Raw genomic sequence first — 27,887 nt, forward strand, 5'->3', positions numbered from 1 at the left:
TAGGCCATCATGGCCTGCATGAGAAAATAATCAATGATAGAGAGAAAAGGAAATGAAAAGAACAGCTAACATTCGATAGTTATGTGACGGACATTGTTCTAGGGACTACACAATTCTCAACAACCCAATGGTATTAAAAATTATCTAACCTATCTTACAGACGAAGGTTGAGTAGCTTGCCGGAAGCCATGTTGCTATCAATGGTTTCCCCTTAGTCATTCAAACGGAGCATCTCTTATTTGCCTATGCTGCAGGAACCAGGAGACCTACAATCTAATTCTGAGCTGTAGCAAACACACAGTAATGATTAACTACTAAAGTCTTCATAGCCAAAAGCACTGGCTTCTCATTGACTAGTATCCCTTTCATCACGATGCCCAGGTAGCAACTGGGAGGTAATCACTAAGTTATCTCTTCTTTCCCATGCTCCCGAGTTTTGCTGTTGGTTTTAGTTTTTAGAAAATTGGGCTAGGATTCAGTCATTTCTCAACACATTTAATACGCCCATCCTAATCTAAGACATCATTCATTCACCTGAATTTTAGCAAAATAAGCCTGGATTCCTTGTTCTACTCTTGGTCAACTATAGGTTATTCTAGAATGCCTTATCATAAAATGCCTTAAAAAAAGAAACCCATCCCACACACACTTAAATTCATTAGCTTGTCTGTCCTTCCCTCACAGGATCCGAGTCCTTCAGAGTCTCCATGCCTTCTACTTCACTTCCCTCCACTAACAGGTCTTCCCTAGAGGGACCTGTGGCTAGCACCCTGTTGTGATCTGAACATGAGAGTCCCGTTGGCATGTGTGTTTGAACACTTGGTCCCCAGCTGATGGTGCTTGGTGAGGAAGTAGGTCACTGTGGATATGCCTTGACACTGCATAGCCCAGCCACACTTCCTGCAACTTCCTGCTTTCCGGGTGCAGATGCCAGGTGATCAGCCAGCCTCCTGCATCAACGCCCACATCTGTTCTGCCTCCTGCCCTGTCTTCCCCACTACTTACTATGTCTTTCCTACCAACATGGACTCTATCCCTTTGAAGCTAGGAGCCAAAATAAACTGTTCCTTCCTTAAGCTGCTTCCATTGGGTATTTTATCACAGCCACTGAAAAGCAGCTAAACATCTCCACGGAGAAGAACTCCCCGGTTCTTGTCTCCCACTCGGCCACCATCACTGTCCTACTTCTCTTTAGAGAACATGTCTTCATCTGAGAGGCTACAGGGCAACGTGTTTCCTCATTTATGTCCTTGCTCACTTGTCGCATCAGGTGATGGGCATGGCTTCGCATCCCTACAATCCCAACGCTCAGGAGGCTGAGGCAGGAGAGGGGTCAGAGGCTAGTAGCCAGCTAGGGCTGTAGGGTGGGTTCCAGGGAAGCCTGAACTACCAAATGAGAGTCTACAAAAACAAACAAACAAAACAGCAGCAAAAGCAAAGAACAAGACGGTGACCTGATCAGATGGCTCAGTGGCTGAAAGCACAAGGCTGATGGGTGGCCTGAGTTTAGTCCCTGTAACCCACAGTCCAGGAGTTACTATTGCTGCAAGCAAACACCACAGCAGGAGAGTGCTGACTCCTGAGTTGTCCTGTGATTTCCACATGCATCCTGTGTCAGGCACATGCATGTCTGTATTCATACACACACACACACACACACCACGCCACACATACACACACACCACACCCATTACACACACATCACACACACACACACGCACCATCACACACACACGCACCATCACACACACACGCACCATCACACACACACGCACCATCACACACACACGCACCATCACACACACACCCCATACATACACACACACACCACACACACCACACACACAGACACACGCACACAGACACACGCACACAGACACACGCACACAGACACACGCACACAGACACACGCACACAGACACACGCATACCACACACACCACACACACCACACACACCACACACACCACACACACGCACACACCACACACACGCACACACCACACACACGCACACACACCACACACACCACACACACGCACACACACCACACACCACACACACACCACACACCACACACACACCACACACCACACACACACCACACACCACACACACACCACACACCACACACACACCACACACCACACACACACCACACACACACACCACACACACACACATTATACATTAAAAATATTCTTAAATTATTTGTAAGAAGAAAAGAAGCCACTCTTCAGAGACGTCTTTGGATACCTGAGAATCTCTCATATGTTTGAGAACAACCACCACTGACGTGATACCAGGGCAAATAGGAAAAACCTATGAAAGCAAGGACCCCTGGAGGAGGAGGCAGAAGGCAACACAAAGAGATGTAGCACACAGGCACAAGGCAAGAGGACCCTCTGAATGCAGCTGAAAATACATGAAAGGTGCTTAAAGGGGCGGTGAAAGGGAAGCATAGCAATCATACATGGCAATAGCCACAGGACAGAAAACTACTGGAACCCAAAGGATATACAACAGAGTTTGAAAGCAAACATCAAAACACCGACCCGTGCAAAGTACATCCACTGGAACTAGATTGAGTGTGATCAATATCCTGCTTCCTATAGGAAGTTTAAAGCCAACAACTGGGTTCCCAGAGGACAGCAAAGATAGAATTTTATAATTATCTATCACAGAGGGAACAGTGTGGAGAGAGAGCTGGTATGGGTCTAATGGAAATTCTGAGGAAGATAGAAGAAAGAGGAGGTGACTTTTGAAGAGGTTGTGGGTGGGAATGTTTTAGAATTGAAAGTACAAATTGTCATGGCTGGAGAGAAGGCTCAGCCGTTAAGGGCTGGGCACACAACCAAAATGTCAAGAAAATACAAATGGTTCTGAGGTGGTAAAATATATCAACAATGAAGGGGATATGCTGTGCAGACGTTCACATTGATAAATGTCAGAATAATTAAGTATCTTCTGTCATAGGAAAAATTTTATATTGAGATCATTTATAATTAGAAACAAATGTAAAAAAAATTACCGATTAGAAATAAACTGAGGGGGGTTGGGGATTTAGCTCAGTGGTAGAGCGCTTGCCTAGGAAGCGCAAGGCCCTGGGTTCGGTCCCCAGCTCCGAAAAAAAGAACCAAGAAAAAAAAAAAAGAAATAAACTGAGGCAGGATAGACTGAAAGGCTGTGACATGAGAAGAGATCCCCCGCCCTGGAGCCTGGTACAAATTCTTGCCAGCAATGAAGCAAGACTCTCACCAAATCAAGAACTGCTACTGACCACCCCCCCTCCCTCTCTCTTCAGAGTCATAAACCTGTGGCTTTCTAGGAATCTCACTAGAAACCCCATTTATTTACAAGGAAAGGACCCAAACGAAACTCCTTGTGCAATCCTCCTGGTTCCCAGGTTGAAGCTATGAGATCATCCATGCGAAGCTCGTGTGCGCGAAGCCACCTCCTGTCTCAGCTCACACAAACAAGAAGCGGGAGGCAGGCAGGGTCCTCTGCAGTGTTTCCAGATCTAACTTAAAAGCCAACGAATGCTGTCTATGGCTAATGTCATGACAATCAGCAGTGGCTCTTCTGAGGAGCCCACGTCCACACTGAGGTTTGCCTTATGCTCTGCAAATCCATTTTAGCAGAGGCCACGCCCATGCTCCCAATGCTTCTTCAATTCTTTACAAGTTCCTTCTTTCTATAAAACTGTAGCTCCACTCCACACTGGCCAGCCCTGGGATTCTTTCCTGTCTTGAAGCCAGGAAACTAAACTTGGCTAGAGTCAGGATCCCTAAAAGGGGTTGCTGGATCTGACAACCTAAAACTGACAGAAACTGCTTCTGGAGTTTTAGCTAAAAGACTACTAAAGGATACATTTGAGTGAGAAGAAAATTAAAACCAGTAAGAAGAACGGGACGTAGGAAACAGTAGAAAAGGAAACTTGACAGCAGAGCGATGAACCTAAGACACAGTTGGAACAGTCTAAGAACTAACTGGGAAAAAAATTAAAACGTGGGGTGCTTTAAAACAAGGGAGAAAGCAATTAAGAAAAACAACTTTGGAGTTTGTCTATTTTTCGAGGGATGCCTAAATGCCAAGGTTAAGTTGTGATAACGTCACAGGAGAGACATTCGAAAGGCAACAATTTAAAAGGTATCCCCCCGCCACACACATACACACAAAGTATTGTCTTGGGAAGAAATTCTCAAGAAGGAAACAGCATAGACCAAAAAGGAGAAGTATAGTTATCAGAATATACATCAAAATATATGAAGTATTTTGGCAAACCTATAGCCACCAGTCCCAACATACATGGTCGACAGTTAGGAGCATGAAATTCACAGTTAAAAATGGTGTAAGTGACAAGTAGGCACAGGAATGGTCCAACTCCTAGCAGCTAAGAGGGAAATGTGTAATAATTCACCAGGCTCTAGGATCATCTATGCTGGACGAAATCAGTCATCATGTAAGAGACTCTCCTGAGCCCAGTGTGCCCTGAAGAAACACCAGCCAGAGCTGGGGAGAGATGCTGTACCAGTTACCAGGAGGCTCAGCCATTCTCAGGGGTGAGTCATAGAACTAAGATCTCAATGGCTACAGCCTTGGCTACGAGCTCCCCAAGACCCCCCACGAGAGACTTTGGCCAGCAGCCTAACCCAGCCACAGAACCACAAGAAAGAACTGTTACTTTAGCCCACTACGGTTTGAATGGATTGTTCTACAAATATAGGTAGCTGGTATATACAGAAGAACTCCATGTCTGGTTTCTGGAGGTGCTGAGGCATCCACAGATCATTGAGTGGGGACAGAGGCAAAGGTCGAGGCAGTGTTGGAGCCCAGTATGTTCTCATTGTTTATATGAGTGTGTGGCTGCTCTGGTCTAACAGACCCTGGAAATGTAAACCCAATCCACACAGCCCTGGACGTAAGGAACTCAGCGTGCTTAGGAGTGAAGCATATGGACCTGATATAATACGATGCAGGTGGATGGGGGAAGGGAAGAGAGCAGGACTGAGACATCTCAATGCTTTACAGGGAGAGCTGGTGGGGACCCTGAAATTCTATTTCCATGTTGTAGCTGCCCCAGTAAAACCTGAGTAGTGTCAAACACAGGCTCTCCTAGAGGAAATAAATGGAGATCGGGAGGGGAAGTTACGTGTTCTTGACTCGAAATCAAGGACTAGGCAAACTGCTTCACCTTTGCAAAAGCTCCATGGGGTAATTTGTGTATTAATCTCAGAAAGACACAGCTAAGACTCATGAGTGGTTCTCAACCTTCCTAATGCTGAGATCTTTGAATACAGTTCCTCATGTTATGGTAACCACAACCATAAAATTATGTAATTGTGTTACTGTTATGAATTGTAATGTAAATGTTGGTGTTTTCTGATGGTCTTGTAACCCCTGTGCAAGAGTCATTTGAACCCTAAAGGGGTCACAACTCACAGGTTGAGAACCACTGCTTTACATACTTCTACCATGATTCCAACCAGATAAATGAAAACAGAATGCAAAATACAATGTAATGAATGAATGTAAATTCATTCATTTGGTATTTTTCAAAGGTCACATTTTATCCTAAGCACACACTCATGCATGCGCACGCACACGCGCGCGTGCACACACACACACACACACACACACACACACACACACACACACACACACACACACACACATCAGTACCTGTACAGAAAAGAGGGCACACTTGTGCTTCGGACTCCATACTAGCCTATAAAGTACACCCACCACTCTCGTCTACGGATGCGTTGGCTCAGCCAATCACAGGGCTAGCTGGTCCCAAATTTGCCAATCGGAAATGGCAACTGGAACTGAAGTTCAGCCTCCACTGTGGAGGCCATCTGCAGGGAGGATTCCTTTCTCTTCGAGAAACCTCTGGCTTTTTCTCACAGTTTCACTGACTAACTCTGCCACCATCTCCTGAGCTAAATATTAATCACTTCTGAAAATTATCACGACAATCACCCAATTCTCAGAAAAGCTGCGAGGCAGAGTTTACACTTGTTTAAAGACAAGGAAATGAAACACAAAGACATCAAAGACTCCGTGATAGGTGGCAACTTCAGGACGCTTGAGGAATCTCCCTGTTGACTTACCTTGCGCAGGCGCAGTGTGGAAACAGTCCTGCTCTTTTATCTCTTCTCACCCAACTGTGTCAGTCACTGTGATTTTTTTTTTATCAATTTTCATCCCATAGGCCAGATACTGGGATGCAGAGCTGCAAGACGGGTTACCCAGAACCAGATAAACAGCTTACAAGCTAACAATCCAGGATGCGGAGTGAGGCAGCCTGGCTCTAACTGCAGTCCTCACTCTAGAGCCAACTTCTCTCTCACCAGACAGCCAGCCCCACCTCGGAAAGCGTGATTTGACTGATCTGAAAGATCTGGAGGATGGGTTGATTTTAGCCTTAGGATTGAGGTACAGCTGAGATTGGGAACGAACAGGTGCTGCTCGATTCTGACCAGGAATCAGCGTGCGGCAGCCTGGGAGGCCAATCTAACGCACCTGTCCGCCTTGCTAATTGAAGTTTTTAATAGATCACAGCCTTACTTGATCATTTATGAACCAGCCACAGTTGCGATTACATGACAGCGGCACCCTTGAGTGGCTATGGCACTAACTTGCTTGTTACATGACTCTTTCTAGAAACATAGCCACCTTTTTCTTACTCCATTGTCCCCTAAGTGTGGTCCTCTGGTCAGCATCATCAGCATGGTCGGGGAGCTGTTAGAAACTGACTGCAGCATACACCTCCACCAGAATCTGCAGTTTATCTGAAGATGGCCTACGTCCATGCCAAGGCTTGAGGAGTCATGCCCTGTGCTACTGCCACCCTCTCTAGCCTTAGGATTTATTTATATTGCATTATTTGTTTGTTTGTTTGTTTATTGTGTGCATATATGTGTGGGGACACATAAGTGCCAGTGCATGTGAGTATGTGTGTGTGTGTGTGTGCGCGCGCGTGCACGCGTGCACTCATTATGACATACATGTAGAGGTCAGAAGACAGCTTGCAGAAGTTGGTTCTAGCCTTCCACTATGTGGGTTCCAGACACTGATTTCAGGTCATCGATCTTGGTGGCTCTCAGTTCTCTCACTGACCGCTCACTGTCATTTTTATCCCTTTCCTTACTCCTGGTTGGCTTGGTAAGGTCCTCTTTCTGAGTTTGCCCTCCTACTGTTCTATCATTTTTTACTCAAAGCAATGTTCAAATCAGTGACCAAACATTCATAGGAGTAATTTTCTCTTTGACATCTGTCCCTCCATGAAACTGGAAGCCTCATGAGCTTGGGGTGTAAAATAGCTCAGAGCTCTGTAAATCAGCCGGCATGCTGACGCCTGCTTACAATCTTAGTCCTTGGGGCTGGAAGCAGGAGAATCAAGAGTTCAAGGTCATACTTGGCTATATGGGGAATTTGAGACAAACCTGGGCTACATGAGACCCAATGTCAAAAGCAAACAAGCATAAATCCAAGCATGGGGGATGGCTCAGGGGTAAAGGGCTTGCCAGGAAAGCACAAGGACTCTAGTTCAAATCTCTAACACCTAGGTAAAAGCAGCACACATCTGAAACCCAGCACATCTGAGAGTAGCAGAGACAGGCAGATCCTAGAAGCTCCCAGGCCAGTCAAATGGCTAACTTCAGGCTCAAAAAGATAAGGAAAACCAATAGGAGAAGACATCTAAAGTTGATCTTTGGGCCTTTACATGTGCACACGTGGGCAAGTGCACTCCTAGACACACATGTGAATAGATATAAAACGCACACACATACATGTACAGCACACGTATATATGTGCACACATCTACAACCTACAGACACATACATGTACAATATATGTGTGCACATATATAAACAATACACATAAAATACACACAAACTCACATGTCCAGTCCACACGGCCAATATAGACATATGTATGACACGTGTACAACAGTCAATATAGACACATGTATGACATATACAACACACATACACAAACATATATAAAACACATTCACACACATACAACACTCATATATGCGTGTGTATAACACACACACTCATAGATGGCTACCATGCTGACTTAATAGCAAGTAGGAAACAACAAAAGAAGAAAGTTAATAAATGAAGTAAGTTAGTAAGAAGCTCTTAGACCAAGGGAGATGACAGCTCAGAGGCCTGGGATGATGGGAGGAGGCTCTAATTCCCTCCCTTGCATTCTAGGGCGAAAATTTACTATTCAATCACACAGAAATCTTCAAGGACTTTGGGAAACCTCTTCAGAGCAAGGATCCAATTTCACCAGCTGTTCACTAAGTGAAATAGCCATCTACATCAGGAATTTAATTAGAAAGCCCAGAATGTGATCCTGCCTGAGAAAGTTACATTGCAGGCAGCTGCTTTGCCCCAAGAGACCAAGGAAAGCTGGCTGCATTCTACGCTCCTCTCCCTCTTGATGAGAGCTCTCTTCGATTGATTTTGTTCTGAGTGCCCTTGTGGGGAGCACTTTTGAATGGCTAACTTATTGTATGGAGATTAAGTGGCCTAACAGCGCCTGGCAATTGATCTGTAGTGTCTTTCGAAACAGGACAGAAATCAGATGGCTTAGGCTGACTGCCCTTAGGTCCCTGCACCACAATTACCCATGGAGAGCTAACACTGATGACTTTTACTTAGAAGAAAAAGAGTTTCCAGAAGATACAGGGAGAGGAGACAGAGCGAGTGGTAAAGTGCTTGCCACAGAAATGTGAGGACCTGAGTTCTGATCCCCAGCATCGGGGGATTGGGTGGGATGGGGCTGGACTCCACAGTGTATGTCTAAAATCTCAGTACTGGGCAAATGGAAACAGGGGGATGCCTGCCTGGAGTTCCTTGGCCAGTCAGGCTAGCCAAACTGGTGAGATCCAGGTTCAACAAAGGACTCTGTCAAAAAAAAAAAGAAGGGGCAAGCAACTGAGGAAGAAAATCCAAAATGGACAGTTAGGCACACACACACACACACACACACACACACACACACAGAGAGAGAGAGAGAGAGAGAGAGAGAGAGAGAGAGAGAGAGAGAGAGAGACAGAAAGAGAGAGAGACAGAAAGAGAGAGAGACAGAAAGAGAGAGAGACAGAAAGAGAGAGAGACAGAGAGAAGAGAACTTGTCTCGAAAGTAATTGGAACAATGTTGCTGTCATGGGTAGGTGCCTAAACAGAGGGTTATCTAGGGAGGTATTCTAAATGCATTTTCGTAGGCCCTCTCTCCTCCTGATAAAGGAGAGTGAGGCTGAAAGGAACTCCTGAAGGAGTGTGAAGCACTACACTGAGAGAAGGGGTTCCTCTGACACCCCCCCCCCGCAGCTAACTCATCAACAAAGCCTGTGACCCATACCTTCAAAATACATTCCAAATACCATTCCCCAACTACGCCCATCACCATCACTTCTAGCTGGATTACTGCAGTAACGCATGCACGCACACACACACACACACACACACACACACACACACACACACACATACACACACACCATCAACTCTACACACAATAATCAACTTTTTGAAGATTATGAGTCAGGTCGATTAGTGCTATGTGAAAAGTCCCTGAGGATTTCCACAAGTTCAGACTAAAGAGCAGTTCCGGAAGGCTCTTGAGGGGCTCCACGATGCAAGCCACGTGGGTCCTGACCTCATCTGCTGGGTTTTTCCTTCTACCCCTCCGCTGCAGCCATGCTGGCTTCCCTGCTGCTGTGTAGTGAGTAAGAGGTCTTGTCACACAGATAAGCACTGGAGAAACCAGGAAAGTTAAACACTCACACTTGTTTCGTCAAAGGAAGGAAATGTTTGCCTGCCTTCTACCCAGAACTTCAGGGGGAAAAATGTAGTTTACAACCTGGTGATCTTTCACAATCTATAGGTCCTGGCTTCGCTTGAATTCTCCAGAATATTCTGTTTGTTTAGCCCAGACTTCCCCTACTAAATCTTGAGTGTTGCTTCTCAGTCCATAAAACCCAGCCTTACGCAAGAGATGTCACTTGTACTTTATAATAGCCTAGGCGACTTCCATGTTGTCTTAGAGCCAGGCCAATCCCGACTCCCACAAGCTTTGTGTTAACCTCAGTCATTCTCCCTAGACCCTTATGTTGAGCATTGTTTCTGAGGCAACAGAACCCATCTTTATAAAAGAAGCCACTTGCACTTTGTAAAGGGTTTCAATGAAAACACGGATTAATTGACATCAGGTGACTTTTTCCCGAATTGTGCTGTGCTTAAATATGGCTAAAATACATCACCTGGTGTCAGACGCCAGCAGTTTGGCCCAGCACTGGTTAGCTAAGTTGGGCTGAACTGGGTTTCATTTCCCTGCTTGAAGGGGCCCCATAATTAACGCACCTGGATATGGCCCCCGATACCTCCACTTGCTCCCACATTCACTCAGAGAGGTTGAGATACTGACACGTAGGGACCTTGATCTCTGCTCAAAGGTTGCCACCCCACAGAATCTTTCCTGCTCATTTAGAGTCACCTCGCCAACCCACACAGTCAGCTACCAGCCCCTGAATCTGTCTTTACCTAAGATGGTGCTTAATTCCACCTGAAAGCTATTCCTTGACTTTCCTATTGTTTGTTTCCTGTCCAGAAGTACGACTCTGTCCGTATCATTTTTTAACAATCTATAAAAGACTTCGGACATAAAAAGATGCTTAATAAATGTCTACTGCTATTCTATCCTGTGACGCTGTGAGTCTTGCCACACTAAGAATTACTTATTTCAGGGAGATCGGGGAAGGTTCTCTTGGAGGAGAGCACAGTGCTTGAGTTTACCAGGCCGAGAGGAGGGTGGTGTTGGCTGAGGACCAGGGATTGCTCAAAGGCTCTGAGGTGGAAGGGAAACAGTGTAGCCAAGACATAGAAAGATAAGCAGTGGGGATTACGCTGTTGGTCGAGTATTTCCGTGTGAGCATTAGAAGCTGAGCTTAGTCTTCAGAGACCTTGGAAAAATAAAACGAACAAGCAAAAGACCTGGTACGGTAGCCTGAGCTTCATAATTGCAGGGCTAGAGGTGGGCAGATCCCTGGGGCTAACCGGCCAGCCTACTTGCCAAGTTGTAAGTCAATGAGAGATGATTTCATAGAAAAACAATGAAGGATGAATATTGTGTTTTATAAAAAAGAAAAGGAGCCAAGGATATGTTTGATGAGCAGCTTCTGAAACAATCCTTGAGGCTGGCCTCTGGCCTCTACACACATGCATACACTCAGTACAGCTGAACACACACACACACACACACACACACACACACACACACACCACACACACACAGGAGGGTGGGGGGCGTCAAAGGACATCCACCCAAACAGAACATAGAGAAAAGTGCTAGGCTTTTTTATTGCTGTGATGAAACACCATGGCCAAAAACAACTCAGGATAGAAAGGATGCATCTTGCTTTGCCGCCCAGTGTCCATCATTGACAAAAGTCAGGGCAGGAACCTGGAGTCAGGAACTGATGCAGAGGCCACGGTGGGTGCTGCTTGCCCCAATGGCTTGCTCAGCCTTTCTTATGTCCCCCAGGACTAGTCCAGCAGTGGCACAAAGAGCTGCCACACCCACCCACATATCAATCAAGAACATGTACCTGTCATGCCCACAGGTCATCTAGTGGGGGCAATTTCTCATCCAAGATCTCTTCTCTGAAAACAAATCTACTTGTATCAAGTTGACATAAAATTAGCCAGCACGGCCCTGAATGAGCTGGATTCCAGGAAGTGGCTGCCTGGGAGTCATTCATGCTTTTGTCTTGATTCCTAGATTGTGAAGGGATTTTTAACTGGGGGAGTTAGGGAAAGAACCAATCATTTTTACTTACCAGAGAAAATCTGAAAAGATCTATTAAGTCCCTGCTTTAAGCCACACAATAGGATGAGACAAGATTCTTGGAAATATTAACCATAGTCAGTCTCCACGGCAGAGATTCAAGCACACGCTAAGCAAGTGCACTGAACTGAATCCCAGCCCTGAGCCGCTGAGCTCTGAGCCTTCTTACCCATCACTAACCACTTGGCGCTTCGTGCCCACACTACACCCATCATTCTTTCCTTCTTCCCCCTTCTGAAAACCAAGCAAGGAAGCAAATAAACAAGCAATGACAACAAGAACCCCTTATTGAAAACCTCCCCTTACCATGAAAGAATGACATCTGAACTATTATCCTGATCATGCAAGAATGTAGCTATCAGCAGACTGCTTCTAGGCTTGTGAGCATTTCCCATTTCTCCCTGCAGGGTGGACAAGTAGTGGCCAAGGCTATGGTAGGTATGGTCTTGAGAAGAGCTGTTCCTTGAGACCCTAACATTCCTGTCATTAATCATCTATTAACCTAGTTTTCTGTATTTGGGAGTGAGAGATGATACTGGACCCGTACAGTGCTTTGGAGGCGCTGTGTTCACTGACAGAAGACTCCATGTGTAGAAGACTCAACGATCTCCTTTCTGAAGACTGAAGACCCCAGCTCCTTGTCTTAGGAGTGGTCCTAGCCACCCCTCTCACTGAACCTTTACATCTCAGCAAACTGTCTTTCCATGGGGCGTTCGGCAGGTATGACGGCCAGGACATCGCGGATGCTTGCTGTACATCCAGTGTGCTATGCAGCCAACCCCTGCTGCTTCAGCTGACTTTGGTGACAGCAGAGAGGCTATGTCTACAGCATCTCTCTCCATAAAAACTAGAAAGGCCAGAAGCTGGGGAGAGGGTTCCGTGGATAAAAAATGCTTGCTACGCAGGCAGGAGTTGGGTTAGACCCCTCGGTACCTATGTAAAAGCATGTGTGTAATCCCAGAGCTCAGGAAACAGAAACAAGGGTTCCTGGTAGTTATCAGCCAAAACTAGCTAAAGAGGTGAGCTTCGGGTTAAGAAGAGACCCATCCCCATGTCAGTAAATCTGGAGGCAAGCAATTGAGGACACTCAATGCCAACCTCAGGCCTCCACACACATGTACACATGTATGTGCGTATATCTGTGTGTGTCTGCATACATGCAAGCACACATACACATGCATACCATTCACAGCACACACATACACACACATACATGCAAAGGAGATAAAAAGAGTAGTGGAGCACCAAGGAAAAGACAAGTTAAGATATAAATGAAAACCTACACGTTTGGGGAGACAGGGAGCAACTATTTAAAGTATTCTGCATGACAGGATAGATATTTGTGGATTTATCTAGTCTGGTCTATCAGAGGAAAAAAACTGCTCTGATAACCTAATATAAATGTCATCAGTCATTAATTTAGCTATAGTCTTTCTAGTGACCGTTCATTACAAGTGATCGTGTGTCCCATAATTATTGGATCTATAGACATAGGGAGGCTGGAGGTTGCAAAGTTTGTGGTCCCCTGGTCCTGCCAACTTGAAAACAGTCTAGTTACAGACCCTAAGGTAAGTGCACCAAGGCAGTTACGTGAAAAATATAGCTAAACGTCCTTAAATCCTGACACCTCCCTGGGGGCTAGTATCTCAGTTTCTGCCTCGATTGCATCTTAACTTGGTTGTCCACGACACATCTCTGAGTTTGTTTCTCTCTTCTTCACGAAATGGTGCAAGCCTGGGAATTCATTTACTGTGCATCCCCAGCCAGTTAAATCACCTGCAAGTGTGCCTAACACTTTAGGAGCACCCTGGCAACGGTTCCCGGGAGACCCAACAATTAGACGCCTAATGGCCCTGCTTCAGGATGGTGGCAGTAATCAGGGAGAAAAGGGAGAAAGCCAAGCAGCCTTCTCCATGGGGAGTGGCTTATTGAGGCAAAACCTCTTAGAAATAGCTCCATTCCCGCTCTGATCCAGGGAATGCAGAGGTTGACAGCTGGGGGGAAGGATCATTTGGAGGAAACGGTGAAAGAGAATGGCAGGACTGACTTTTCCAAAAGCCCACATTAGAATTGAAAAGATATCAGAAAAGCCAGGTGTTTTAGCTGGATGACCAATGCCTTTCCACCCAATCCAAAGTAACCAACTAGGTGCATGCCGGAGACCCAAACCTATAATCGCATCAAATCATCTCACTCTTCCTAGCCTGGATATTGTTTCCATGATCCCATTAGCAGTGGGGAAGTTACAGTTCAAAGAGTGTCTCTGAGCTGCCAGTGGTTGTCAGCCAGTGAAGAACTTGATGTTAGCTCATTTATTCAATCTGCAGATATTAGCAGAGCATACACTGAGTGACTAGAGCTGAGGCTGGCCCGGAGGACACGGGCACAGGCACACACGCACACATGCTCATACACATACACACACGCACACAAACAAAAATCAAAGCAATCAGTTTACTGAGAGCAATCTGTTTAAGCAGGATCACGGCACTGTACCTATTCCCAGCAGATGGCATCCAAGAATGCTTCTCTTAGGAATGGGTGTAGACAGCATTTATGCTAATGATGTATGGAGGCATTTAGCCAGGTCCTGGAATCCAGAGAATAATACTGTCCTAGGCTGAGGAAATTTCTAGTGCAAATGGCAGGCGGTGGGAGAGGGTAAATTTTCCCTAAAAAGCTAGAGGAAGGGACTAGAGGCAGGGGCTCAGGCATGGACAGACAGGAAAGGTAGAACTCAGGTTAGGTTAGGTGATAAGAAGACTTTAACCTGGGGTTGGGGATTTAGCTCAGTGGTAGAGCGCTTGCCTAGCAAGCACAAGGCCCTGGGTTCGGTCCCCAGCTCCGAAAAAAAAAAAAAAGGCACCGGAGCATTTTAAACAGAGAAAAGTACAAGCAGATGGTTTAGGAAGATTCCCTGGGTCGAAATATGGAGGCTGCTGTTAGAGGAGCGAGAAGGCAGATGAGGAGGGAGACCAGAAAGCCGGTGTTAGGTGAGTAGGAGAGAGGGCCCTGTTGGAACAGGGAGATACTGTTCAAGGGGCTCTGGAAGGTTTGCTAGGGTGGGAATCAAGCTAGGAATTAGAATTAGAAACCAATGAGCTGGGCTCATTCATGAGGGCTGGGGGAAAGGGCGGGGCTTCAAGGCTGCGGTCTGTGAGGCCACTGGATTGTACCATTCATAGGAGGAGGGAAAGGGGTTGAATATTGCGTGAGACTCATTGGCGGTTGCAGTATATGTACAGTTCAAGTTCCTCGTGGGCAGTCAGAGATCCAGAACTGGGTGCTCAGGAGAGGCCTGAGGGTGCAGATAAGAAAGCCAGGCTAAACAAACGATGACCACCACAAAGGGGACCGGAATGTCATGCAAGAACGTGGAGGGACCAGCTTCACCTTCATGAGCACATTCGAACCACCTCTGTGAACGGCAGAGTGTGTTTCTGTGGTATTTCTCTAATTATGGGGTTGCAGCAAGCTCCCCTCTGCTCTGAGATCACACTGAACCCTCACGGCCTCTCTCCATGTTCCACAGCGGTTTCCTACACGCTAATGAGAATTTAGGAGCAAGTCAGGACCAAGAACTCAACCAAGTCCGTCACGGTGAAACAGCTTTAGCTAGCCGCAGAATTCTGTTCTCTAGTCGGAAAGCAGGGATGCTATTCTTACTATTTGACTCCAGTGGTATTGAAAATACGACTACAGATCAGCAGAGTTGAGCTGCATAAGTCTTCCACGTGGGCTGAAATAGTAACACGTTTCCTCAAAAGCAGACCCTGAACAAGAATTCCTATGACCATGTCTCCTAGCTTCTGTTTCTGTGATCAAGCACTTTCTGATCAAAAACAACTTAGAAGGTGATGGGATTTTTTTGGTTTGCACTTCCAGGCCATAGTTCTTTATGGAAGGAAGTCAGGGCAGGCATTGAAGCAAGAACCATGGAGAAACACTGCTTAGCAGTTTGGCCAGTGACTTATGCTCAGATATTTCTTTTTTTTTTTTTTTTTTATTATTTTTTTTATTAACTTGAGTATTTCTTATATACATTTCAAGTGTTATTCCCTTTCCCGGTTTCCGGGCAAAATCCCCCTCTCCCCTCCCCTTCCTTATGGGTGTTCCCCTCCCAACCCTCCCCAGATATTTCTTATGTAGCCCAACCCCATCCATGCCTAGGGATTGGTGATGCCTCCAGTGGGCCCTTCCAGGTCAACCTTAGACCAAGAGAAATGCTCACAGAGTTGGCCTAAGGCCAATCCCGTTGGGGCAATTCTTTGCCTTAGATCACTGTAGATTCTGTTCACACTGACAATAAAGCTAACCAGGATAACAGGTTGTCTGGGAGGTGATTCCTAAAGCATGAAAGTGGAAAAAGAAGACGGAGGCAGGAAGGAAACCAGTATTACAGTAAGGGTAGTCTGTCACCGCGTGCACCTGGAACTCTCTTCCGTGGGCCTCAGCAAAATGGATAGAGGAGACCTGTGGAGCTGCTCACAAAGGCGGGGTATTTCCTCACCAACTTTAACCTGATATTAGGTAGAGCACCACTCCCAGGATTGTTAACTTGCCAACCTGCCCCACATGAGTCAAATAGACACCCAAGGCAGAGAAAACTCCCGGGCAGAACTGCAGCACCACCAGTAAGAAGGCTGCAGAATGCATTGAATGAGAATCAAGAGAGAACACGGCCTGGGCCCTGACACATCTGCCAGCCAGCAGAGCAAGGCTGGACCCTGAGATCTGGACATTGCTTTAAAGCCTATCATTGTAGCATTCTAAGTTCTCGCTGCCCCCAAGAAAGTACAGAAGTAAATAGACTGCATGCTCACCCATACAAGCTAGCTTAGGGTGAGGCAGGAGTACCAACAAGATGTTTGTGAACCATTTGATGCTCTGTGTGACTTTCTTTCCTCACTGCACAATAACCAGATATGATGATGATTTTCTATGGACTTCAAAGTTCAGTCATATTAGGACTCACATAATGGAGACTCGGGGTCAGAATTTCTTGCCAAACATTAATCAAGCTGTTTTTTTAAGGACCCGACAAATGATTAGCTTATGATTTTTCAAGCCAACACAAATGCCTTTGTCCACTGATCCTGGCAAATCCTTCTCCACTCTAAAGTTTAGAGTGCACAGAGTACTTGCAGCTCATCAGCACACATTAAAGTCAACACAGGGTCCCTAACTGTAAATGCTTAAATAGTTGCATATACATATAACACCTTGTGAGCCAACAGTTTTGACGTCCAATTACATTAACTAAATTCATTTTTAATGCTCTCTTTTTTCTTCTCTTTCTTGTGCCATTCATACATTTGGAGAAAAACGTTTCTTGCCAAAAGCAGAAAATTTCCACAGCCTTGTTATTTGGAACCATAAAAAGTATTTAATTCCGAGCATTATCTCAGCCAATCCAGATCTCCCAAAGATGAGGTTCAGAGTCGTAACGACTGGCAGCATCTTGCTTGGTCAAGACCAACCTGCAGTGTGAAGGGTGGTGTTCATGCTTTTCTGTATCCTGCTAAGAGTTTGCATGTTAACGGTTTTTTCCCTGAGACTGCACAGCTTAAGGGTCTTCGGAACATCGTGAAGTTTTGCACATTCCTGAATTTCCTAAGAGCATCTGCCCCAGCTTCCAAGGAGACACATACTCCAGCCAGAGTTTTGAAATCCTAACAGCCGCTCATCTGCTAAATATTTGAGTACCTTCTAAGTGACAAGGTACCGTGGGAAACACTAAGGATAAGAGAAACGTTGGGCATATTTTTCCTTTGGCATACGGTTTATGTGTTGGCTAAACGGTATCCATTTCTGCCCTTGGATATCTTTTCTAAATTCTCGTGCCAGGGCTGTGAGCTCACTCCAAGACCAGAGTTAGCAGGAGGCTAAGAAACCAGCAGGGTGACTGAGGTGAAGACTCTTACTTCTTCTTTGGGTTTGCCTTTTAAACAGTCACTAGGTAGCAAAGAACCTCTGTTTCGTCACTCTCTTTCCCTTGGGAAGCTGGAGGTGGCTATGGAAGACTGCTTTAAATTTTTGAAAATGTAGGTGTACATTATGGATTTTTTTAATGTTCTCTGACATTTTGCACCTCAATACATATTCTGAATGCCACTGCTATATTTCATACTTAGGAAAGAATTTTCATTCATTCATTCATTCATCCATTCATTCATTCATTCATCCATTCATTCATTCATTCACTTAGCCCGTGTCCCACATAGCCTTAGCTGGCCTCAAACCCATATGAAGTTGAGGTTAGCCTTGAAGTCCTGATCCTTTTGCCTCCGCCTTGCAAGGGAAGGGATGTCAGGGGTTCATCACCACACCAAGGCAGTTCTACATTTTAACAGGTGTCCCCTTCTTCTGCTGACAGTCAGAGGAGGGGTTGGGAAAATGGCTTAGAGGCTAAACTGTTTGCAGAGTTAGCATGAAGACCTGAGTTGGGATCTCCAGCCTCTGCATAAGAAGTCAGGTACTAGGACATGTGACCGTAGTCTCGATGTGGGGGAGGCAGAGGCAAAGGTTCCTTGAGGCTCGCTGGTCAGTCTAGCTGAATTGGAGAGCTCCAGGTTTGCTGGGAGACTTGTCTCAAAACTAGACGGAGAGGGCAGTTGAGGGAGCCACCTGACATCACTACACACACGGTGTGGTCAGGGGCGGGGGGCAAGTAGGGGAAGGAATGGCGTGTGGAGTAGAAAGATATTTTTTAACGTCACAGAACCATGATCCACAGAGTCAGAAACAACAAATATGTGTTACCGTTTTCCTTGATGTGTGTGGGTGCTTCACCTGCGCCACATGTGCCTGATGCCAGCAGAAGAGGATGACAGATAGATGGTTGTATGGTGCCATGTGGGTGCTGAGAATTGAACCCAGGTCCTTTGCAAGAGCAGCCATCGGCCTTAAGCACTGAGTCATCTCTTCAGCCCCCCTAAGCATGACTTTTAAAGTCACCTACCCATGGGAATAATTTGATGTCTCTGAGAAAGTTTCCTCAAACCATAAAGTTTAAATATGAGGACTTGTGAGTTCAGTACAGAAAGTCCCTCCCCCACCCTCCCACCTCCCTCCCAGCAATATCTCTTCCAGGAGAGCTGCATGCCTGAGTGACAGGCCTTTCCTTAAGTAATCTTTATGCACTGGAGCACTTCCAGGAACAAAAGAGACATCGCACCCAGAAAGTTTCTGCTCGTCATGTATCATACTCCACGGAAACAAGTTGTTCACTGGGCTGGCAACACTGAATAACGTTGGGTTTAGCACCGACAGAGTTGTCCCAAACAGTGGTGTCTGCCTGATGGCTTTCCTGCTGCTCCCCTGCTGGAGAGTAACCTTGTGCTTGGCGTTTTCTTAAGGCTGTTACACGAGACAGGTGAGACTCTAAGGTCAAGGCCAGAGTTCATCAGGCTCACCTGTCACTCAAAACATGGCCAGTTGGAGGGCAAACTTAGGCCACTCCCTACTGTAAAAACCAACAGTCACAACAAGCAGAGAAGTCAAGAGAGGCCTGGGGACATGGGTTAGTAGTTACCAGACAAACCTGGTGACCTGAGTTCAATCCCCAGGAAGACACCATGGAAGGAGAGGACCCACCTCTGTCTTCCACATCATCGTTATGCTATGGCTTCTTTGTAACTCCCCCACCCACCCCGCCCCCATCCACATCCACATAAAATAAATAAAATGTAGTAAGAAATAAAAAAAAATACTTTGTCCAGCATTTCATCAGCAAGGGAAAGTCATGTTTGTGTCACACAGGAAAGAGTAAATTAGGCTCGGAGTAGTGGCGTCCACCTTCCATCCCAGCCTTTAGGAGGCAGGAGGATTTCTGTGAGTGTGAGGCCAGCCCAGTCCATACAGTAGTGAGTTTCAGGTTGGCCAGGGCTACATGGTCAGACTCTGTCTCCAAATGAACAAATAATCAGACAGGTCAAACCAGCACAACAAAGGAGGAGAAGTAAATGCCGGGAAATTATGATGGCCGCCATACTTGTTTCTGGGGACAGCCAAGTGAGAGTGTGTTGCTTTCAAATGTATAACCATGAGCTCCGCCCTTAGTTACTTACCTTGGAATGTAGCTAAAAATATCATTTTGAGACATTCTGAGCCAAGGCATATTTACTGAGGGTTCAACCACCATTTTCAAACTACCATATTAGCGGAACTGTGCAGCTCGTGGAGTCTACAGATGAGGAGACACTGTGCCTGCCTCTAGTTGTAGTCCTCGCATCCTGGTCCTTATTTCATGACTTAATTAGCTTCTGCCAGCACAGTCTACACATACACATTCCCTGCATCAATGTTGCGAATATTAAACCTTTCAAAAATCTAGACTCTCTGAAGGCATGAAGACAAGAAAATTGTACTTTACATTTAAAGGCAGTATTCTCGTAGAATTACGTCCCTAGAAGACTTAGCAAAACCAAAAGTTTTTTTTTTCCTGAAGGAAAAATGTACCCCCTAATGAATGCTTAACAAAAACTTTATGAATATCATAAAATTTGATTTTTTTATGGCATAGCATTTACATATACCAAATTTATGAGTGGAAAAAAACCCTTAATCCAGGTTCTCTCCTCCTTTCCTTCCTCCCTTCATCCCTGTTACATTCCATTAGTGTGAGTATATGTCTGTGTGTGTGTGTGTGTGTGTGTCTGTGTGTGTGTCTATCTATCTGTCTGTGTCTGTGTGTCTATGTATGTGTATGTCTGTCTATGTCTCTATGTGTGTGCAAGTGTATATATGTATGTGTATCTATTTGTCTGTATGTATGTGAGTATATGTGTGTGTATGTATGTATGTGTCTCTATGTGTATGTATCTGTCTGTATATATGTCTGTGTGTGTCTCTGTGTGTCTATCTATATGTATGTGTATCTGTCTGTGTCTATGTGTGTGAATGATTTTATATATAAATATATATGTATATATATACATATATATGTATATATATTCACACACACACACACACACACACACACACACACAGGTTAAAGGACAACTTGAGGGAGTCAGTTCTCTCCTGCCTTGTGGGTCTCAGGGATAGAACTCAGGTCTCTAATCTTGGAGGCAAGTGTCTTACCCACTGAGCCATCTCACTGGTCCCTCTCTGCATTTTTGACGTCATGAAGGGATGGAAGAAAATTACGTGGTTTTTGTTGTTGTTGTTGTTGTTGTTGTTTTTGTCCAGTAATGCAAACATTTATGGCTTTTTATTTCAAACCACTGTTTTAAGTTTCTGGATTGTTGTGAACATGGCCCCAATTGTGAAGATATCGAACAAGCCTAACAGTGGAACTTCGCCCTGGCACACTTGAGATTTAGTATTAAAAGCAATACCTCAAGGCCCGTGAACTGACTCGGTGAGCAAAGTTTGTGGCACAAACATGAGGGCCTGAGTGCAGATCTCTGCGTCCATGTGAACTCCCAGCACATCAGTGAGCACCTCTGAAGCTCCAGGGGTGCAGAGCAGACACCAGGACCCAGGGGCCTCCCTGGAGGGTTGGTCTATCTGGAGCAGCAAGGCCTGGGTTTAGAGAGAGACCCCTCTCAAAAGTGAGGTGGAGAACAGTGGAAGAAAACACCAGACCTCAGTCTCTGGCTTCCACAGGCACGTACACGCCAACTCTCCCCCCATGTACACGGGCACACACATTTTTAAAGTGCCCTGAATTGTGAAAAACAAAACAAAACCAAACCATCAAAGTCGTAAGTAGCCTGAGGTGACCAGTGAAAGCGGTTGGCTTCTCTCTTGACCGGAAACCCTACAAACCCATAAAAATGAAGAGGTGAAGTCTTTTTGTTCATTTTAGGAGCGCCCAGGAAGTTACCGAGGCCATCAAGGGTGTGTATGTGTGAAAAGCCACCAAGTATCTCAAAGATGTCACCTAAAAGAGGCAATGTGAGGAGGGGGCTGGGTGGGAGAGTCGTTTGGCAGCCAGAGGACCCGAGTGGAGAGGAAGTTCAGTGGTTAGAGTGCTTACTGCTCCTGCAGAGGACCAGAGTTCAGTTCCCAGCAGCCAGGGCCAGTGACTCACAACCGTCTGTCACGTCAGCTCCCGAGGGTCTGACACCTTCGTAGGTACCTTCGCTCGTGTACACAGACCCGCACAGAGTCACACAGGCACACGCACACTTCAAAGCTACATGATTTAAAAATAAGCGCACTGTGTGTGCCACCTTAGCGGTACAAGCTGCAAACAGACAGACGTCCCCAGACCCAGCTGCGCAGACTCAAGGTGTCCGAATGATCGCTACGTGTTTAGCTGATCTTGCTTCAAACCGCAGAGGGTATCTAAGAAGAAACTGGATGTGGATTCTTTGGTCATGGAGCATCTCCAGGTGAACCAAGTACCCATGATATCTGGTCACGTGTACAGAGCTCATAGCAGGACTGTGTCACACCTCAGCGTCCCTTGCCGTGTTGAGATGAGAAACAAACTGTGCCTACACCAGAAGAGGAGAGAGATTGCAGAAGAGAAGGAGGAAGCAAAGGCTACACATGGGGATAAACACAAAGAGTAAACAAAACTAACAGTGGTATTCATCAAACAGAGCCTTTAAAGTGGGTTGCGCAGGGCTCTAGAGATGGCTCAGCCATTAAGAGCTTACACTAGTCTACTAAACACTGGACTAAGTTGGTCCCCCAGCATCCGCATTGAGCAGTGACACCCACTTGTCACTCTGGGTGCAGGAGAACTGAGCCCTCTTTTGAAGTTCCCGGGCACCAGCACTCATACACTCCTCTTACACACACACACACACACACACACACACACACACACACACACACAGAGAGAGAGAGAGAGAGAGAGAGACAGAGACAGAGAGACAGACACAGAGAGACAGAGAGACACAGAGAGAGAAAGACAATTAAAAATAAACAGATCTTTAAAAATTAAATTGGTGCTGTGACTGTTGTACTCTATAGCAATAAAAAAAAAAACACCCTTAAGAACAGCCTTCTAGTGTTCTGTCTTGAGTCTTAGGTAATCAGCAACACCATGATTTCTCAGCGATGCCCTGTTCTCCCTGCTGACTCCCTGGCATGCACAAAAGTCCTCTTTAAACATCTCTATTGTAAAGATTTCTAAAAAGGACCCACAAGAAATCCTATCACAAGAGGTCACCTAGAAAAGAACACTACTTCCTAATTCCAGGGTTTTCCCTTCCTCCTCTGGCCTCCTCTGGTCAGAATTACTCCCAAGGCTGATTGCAAGCCAGCTAGTCTGGGCTCCGCTCATAGTAGAATGTCACTGGAATTGATTTTTAAAAAGACACACTTTGCCTCCCTTATCCCCTGCACCAACCATAAAACCCTGGCGTTGTCTTTAATGGATTTGCGTGACACTGGGCAGGGACACATAGATGCTGGGTACCTGCAGGCTTGGCAAAGGCTTCTCCTGGTTCAGTGGTCCTGTGTGCCTGCCACGCTCCGGGCCATGTGCTGGGTGTGGGAACACAGAATTGGGCAAGGCACCTCTCATCCCTGGAGAACCCCAAGTGTGTGGTGGGGAACTCCCAACCCAAATCAGGGGATGACTACCTCATGCTGCTGATTCTCCGACAGGCTCAGCGGCAGCAGAACTCTGTCTGGTGTGCACGAAAACCTCCAAAGAAGCACTTTTAACACCTTTAAATACAGTGTTTTCCTTCACCTTAGTCCTCTGTAGCCTCTCTCATCTGGCTGAGTCCCTGCCTCCCACCACTGACCACTTATTAACTTTGTTCTGTCTCTTGCCCGGAGGACCTTGGCTGCTGGACTTACCTCAGGGAAACTTCTACCCAGCCTGGGGTGGATCTGAGGAGTGTACAGCCAGCGTGCACAGTCCCCAGCGCGGGATAGCTTAGCTGTTGGAGAGCGGGGGAGCCTGGAAGTAACTCCTCAGGAGGGCTTGAAGCCTCTGGCTTCTGGGGTCCTGAGGGCTGCAGCTCCCACGCCCCTGGCTCGGCAAATGAATGCTGCTTTCCCCGCCCTGGTGGCCCCCAGGGCTCAGTGTGCTGCTCAAGCCTTGGGAAGGTGACAGAAGAGTAAGTGTGAGTGCAGTGGGGGGCGGGGGGGGGGGCGGATTTTGGAGACTGGCACTATCCCGCCTGTTTCTCTGCAATGTGGACCGCCCCAAACCCCTGGACTGCAGACCCTGGGGGAAAGTGGAGGGCGGGACTTTGGGGCGTGCTTGGAGCTTGTCTTCACTCCCTGCGCTGGATCACACCAAAACAATTTCTCTGCTCCTAGTGCTAACCGCTGTCCTGGATGCTCTGCAAAGGCTCAGGAGACTTCTTGGAGAAGGATGGAGTTAAGTGAGGTAATCCAAGAGGTTTTGAACAGTAGGGAATTCTCCGTGTCCTGAAAGTACCCACTTGCTTTCTTTTCACTCATCCACTCTTGCGCACCTAGCACAGATATCTGGCCACCTGCCGTGCACCTTGACAAGGTGCCCTAGCCACAAAACCATTGCGACATCTGCTCCCTGTCAGATTGCAGAGACAAACCTGGAGCCAGAACATGAAATGGGTAGCCTAATTCTGGAATGGGTTCCACCTGTCCCATTTGGGCTACACGGCTTCACAGAGGACACGTTCAAGATAGAAGCGGTTTGCCACAGAGAATAATTTAAATTTCTGCCAGACTCTCCACCAGCTGCAACTTTGGCCACACCCTCAACCTTACTTTTTTTTCTTTCATTCCTTTTTTCTTAAAGTTATACTTGTGTCCTCTCTCCTCTCTCTTCTCTCTCTCTTCTCTCTCTCTCTCTCTCTCTCTCTCTCTTTCTGTGTGTGTGTGTGTGCACGTGCGAGAGAGAGAGAGAGAGAGAGAGAGAGAGAGAGAGAGAGAGAGCGCACAGATTTATGGAGTTGATTTTGATTCTCTTCTATGGAATTATCAAGCTTAGCAGAGAGTGGCTTAATCCGCTACCCCCTCTCGTCAGGCCCTCCCTCGGGCTCTCCCTTAATGGTATATACAGACATGCACTCATGTCCCTCACTGTGTGTCTTGGATCAATCACAGACTTTGTCTTCTGTTTCAGAGATTCCACACCAGGACTGGTAGCTTCAAAATGGTGGTTCTGTGCCTCCTGTAGTTTGCTGAGAGGGCAACTGAGAGGACACTGAATTGGTCAAAATTAGCGTAATCTCACATGATTAAAATCAAGCAGTCCGTGGCTTTATAGTCTTCTATAGTTCTTATTTGTAACAGTGCACTTTAGAAGCCAAGGACACCCCCCTGACTCCAAAGTCAGTATGGAAAGAGTTGAGATTTCCAAGTGGCAGTTTCTCATCAATCGCCAACCCACCCAAAGTCACAGGCCAAAGTGTCCGGCACACTTGAATGTTGCCCATTCTGTAATTTTCTCATAAAAAAGCCCAGTGAGACAGGAGGGCTCCTGGAAGTCAAGAGCCTAAGACCCATTGCTCTGCCAGGAAGCAATGAGCCACAGGCTTGGTGCTCGCTGAAGCCTGTGAATCTCTCTGACATCCTATTTGAAGCCTCTTGATGCTTTGGGTCTAGGATGTCTAAACTAATTGCACACCTGCATCAAACCGAGACCAGCATTCAGAGAACTGGACTCCATTCCCCCATTTCAGATCAGAATGGCAGGAGGAAAGGAGGCTCTTGAATTGTGTAAAAGAAATCAGTTGCCTACAGTGACCCCACGTTTTCACCATTGTGCAACCCATGATTTCTGGACAAGAGACACAATGGGCCAATAGCCAGCGGGTCTCCGCTGTACTTCAGAGCCTTTTCAGGAACAACCGTAACGCAAGGGAAAGCTGGGGTACCGTGTGTGTTTGGGTGCACTTCTGAGATCTGTGACAGCCTCATCCAACAAGAAGACAAGCTGCTCCACCATGGACAGTGGGGGGGGGGCTTGAGGACCACCCAGTCAGTTCATAAATCAAAGCTGTGGGAAAGCCAGCTACCATTCACCTGGGAGGAGCCATATTGACTTTAGAACTGTCTTCAGATCTTAACCCAGCTGGATCTCCCCCTTTAAACCCACAAGCCACCCAGGTCACCTTCCCTTGGATCTTCCAGAGTCCAATCTTCCTCCCTCTCATCTCACATGACCCCTGCCCATTCTTCCTTCACCCTGGCAAACATCTTTGTGAGCCATCTTGCTGATCAATCACCCCGCTGCCCTTAATGATCCAAGCTGTGCGCTTTGGCTCACTGCCACTACCTAGCGTGGCAAGAGAGTACTGACAGCCCAGGAAAAAAAAACCCTATATTTAAATTTTGAAATAAAGTATCTACCAAATATGCATAGCTTTTGCATATCATAATGTCGAAAGAAAATGCGAGGTTGAACCATTATAAGCCAGTAGCTGTCTATACATTAAATACTGTGTATTAAATATAAAATCATTACAGGACAAGCATTGTGAAGAGTAGAATCATTTTATAGTAATACCGTATCTGCACATTTACATCTATACACACGTTATTCTTAATGGCCTTTTAAAGCTATACATCATATGAAATCTGCCCATTTAAACTATTTTAGAATGGCCTCAGCTACACATGACTTTAGAAAGGCTAGAACATTTCTCAAAAGGAGCCCCCTGCCCGTGGTTGTCAGTACTCCATTTTTCATAACCCTAAGCTCTTGGCTACTAGTCACCTGCTTGCTGCCTCTAAAGCCTTACCTATTCCAGGTATTTCAGGGGGGAAAAAGAAACCATATGTGATTCTATAGCCAGCATCTTGCCCTCTGTGTGCTTCCGGTTTATCCATGTTGTGTCGTGTATTGGGACGTGATTCCTTCTGTGGGCAAATACTAACTTCCATGGAGCTATTACATACTTTCAACCAATAGGCATGTGGGGCATTCCCACCCTTTTCTTATTAAGGGTAATACTGTAAACACACTTTCTGTGCACATGTTTTTGTGCGGGCATATGTTTTCTTTGGGGAACATACGTAGGAGGGTGTGTCTGGGCTGTCTGAGATGGGAATTTTGTGCTCTTTGCAGGAACAGCTAGACTTTTCCCAAGGGGGTTACATTGTCCTCACCAGCAGCACGAGAGGGTTTTGATTCTGTCACATTCTTGCCCGCGGTTGTTAGCTGACATTTTAATGACAGCCATTGTAGTGTGGTTTAGATTTGACTTTCCTGGTGGTGCTGAGAAACTTTTCAGGTGCTGTTTAAAGACTTGGCCCATTTCGGTTTCTTTCTAGATTTAGTTTCTTATTGTTTTGCTTTGCCTGTGCGTTTTGTCTGCATGTATATATGTGTATGGAGTGTGGGTGCCTGTGGAGGTCAGAAGAGGGTGTCAGATGCTCTGAACTGGAGCGACAGATGTTGTGAATGACCGTGTAAGTGCTGGGAACCTATTCCTGGGCCTCTGCATGGGCGACAACTACCCTTAACCACTGAGCCACCTCCCCAGTCTACCTTGGTCCTTAGGTTAATTAGGCTTGTTGTGTGTGACCAAGTTCTAGAGGCTTCCTCCGTCGTTCACATTCCTTTACCTGAATGGTCGTCAGGGTTCTCTACCTCTATGCACTCTCTTCACTTTCATGGGAGTGGCCTTTGAAGCGCACGGTTTCAATTTGACGGGGGCCAATTATCTAATTTTTCCCCTTTGGTTGCTTATCATTTTCATGTTGTGAGAAATGATCCATTGTCAAACTGAGGGGATGAACCCGTCGTGCACATGCATGCGCACGAGTACACACAAATTTAAATGCTATATTGAAGGCCAGACTTGATTGATTGCCCTTGCCTGTAATCTCAGCATCTAGGAAGTGGAAGGAAGAAGAGTGGTTTGGGGTCATACACAACTTCAACTATTATTTGAAGCTCAAATAATTAAAAATTTAAGTCAGATATCTGATCGGATTGTTAGGATTTATTGATTTGCTAAATATCTACTATGTGGTAAACACTAGATACCTAGGATTCAATGTGGTAGATAAAAACCACTATCAGCCAGAGTCTGCCCTTGGGACCTAAGAACCAGTGTTGGAGATGAACATATCAGTCACCCATCAGTTTAATAGAGAGCTGTGTGC

General features: G+C 46.1%; 1 protein-coding gene across 3 annotated transcripts in view; it reads right to left on the bottom strand.

Annotated features, from left to right (window-relative positions):
- Col6a6 (collagen type VI alpha 6 chain) overlaps positions 1 to 27,887 on the bottom strand; it is a 155,397-nt gene that overhangs the window by 112,096 nt on the left and 15,414 nt on the right. For 2 of the 3 annotated variants that reach the window (XR_015628038.1, XM_087564208.1), the window contains exon 1: positions 23,637 to 23,901. The exons of the other annotated variant lie outside the window; for it this stretch is intronic. The gene's annotated coding sequence lies outside the window, so the exon portion shown is untranslated. Of the gene's footprint in view, positions 1 to 23,636; positions 23,902 to 27,887 lie in introns of those variants that run through there. 3 annotated transcript variants of the gene reach the window in all.

Source organism: Rattus norvegicus, chromosome 8 (genome assembly GCF_021556685.1).
Source record: "Rattus norvegicus strain SHRSP/BbbUtx chromosome 8, alternate assembly SHRSP_T2T, whole genome shotgun sequence".
In the NCBI taxonomy this organism is placed as follows: domain Eukaryota; kingdom Metazoa; phylum Chordata; class Mammalia; order Rodentia; family Muridae; genus Rattus; species Rattus norvegicus.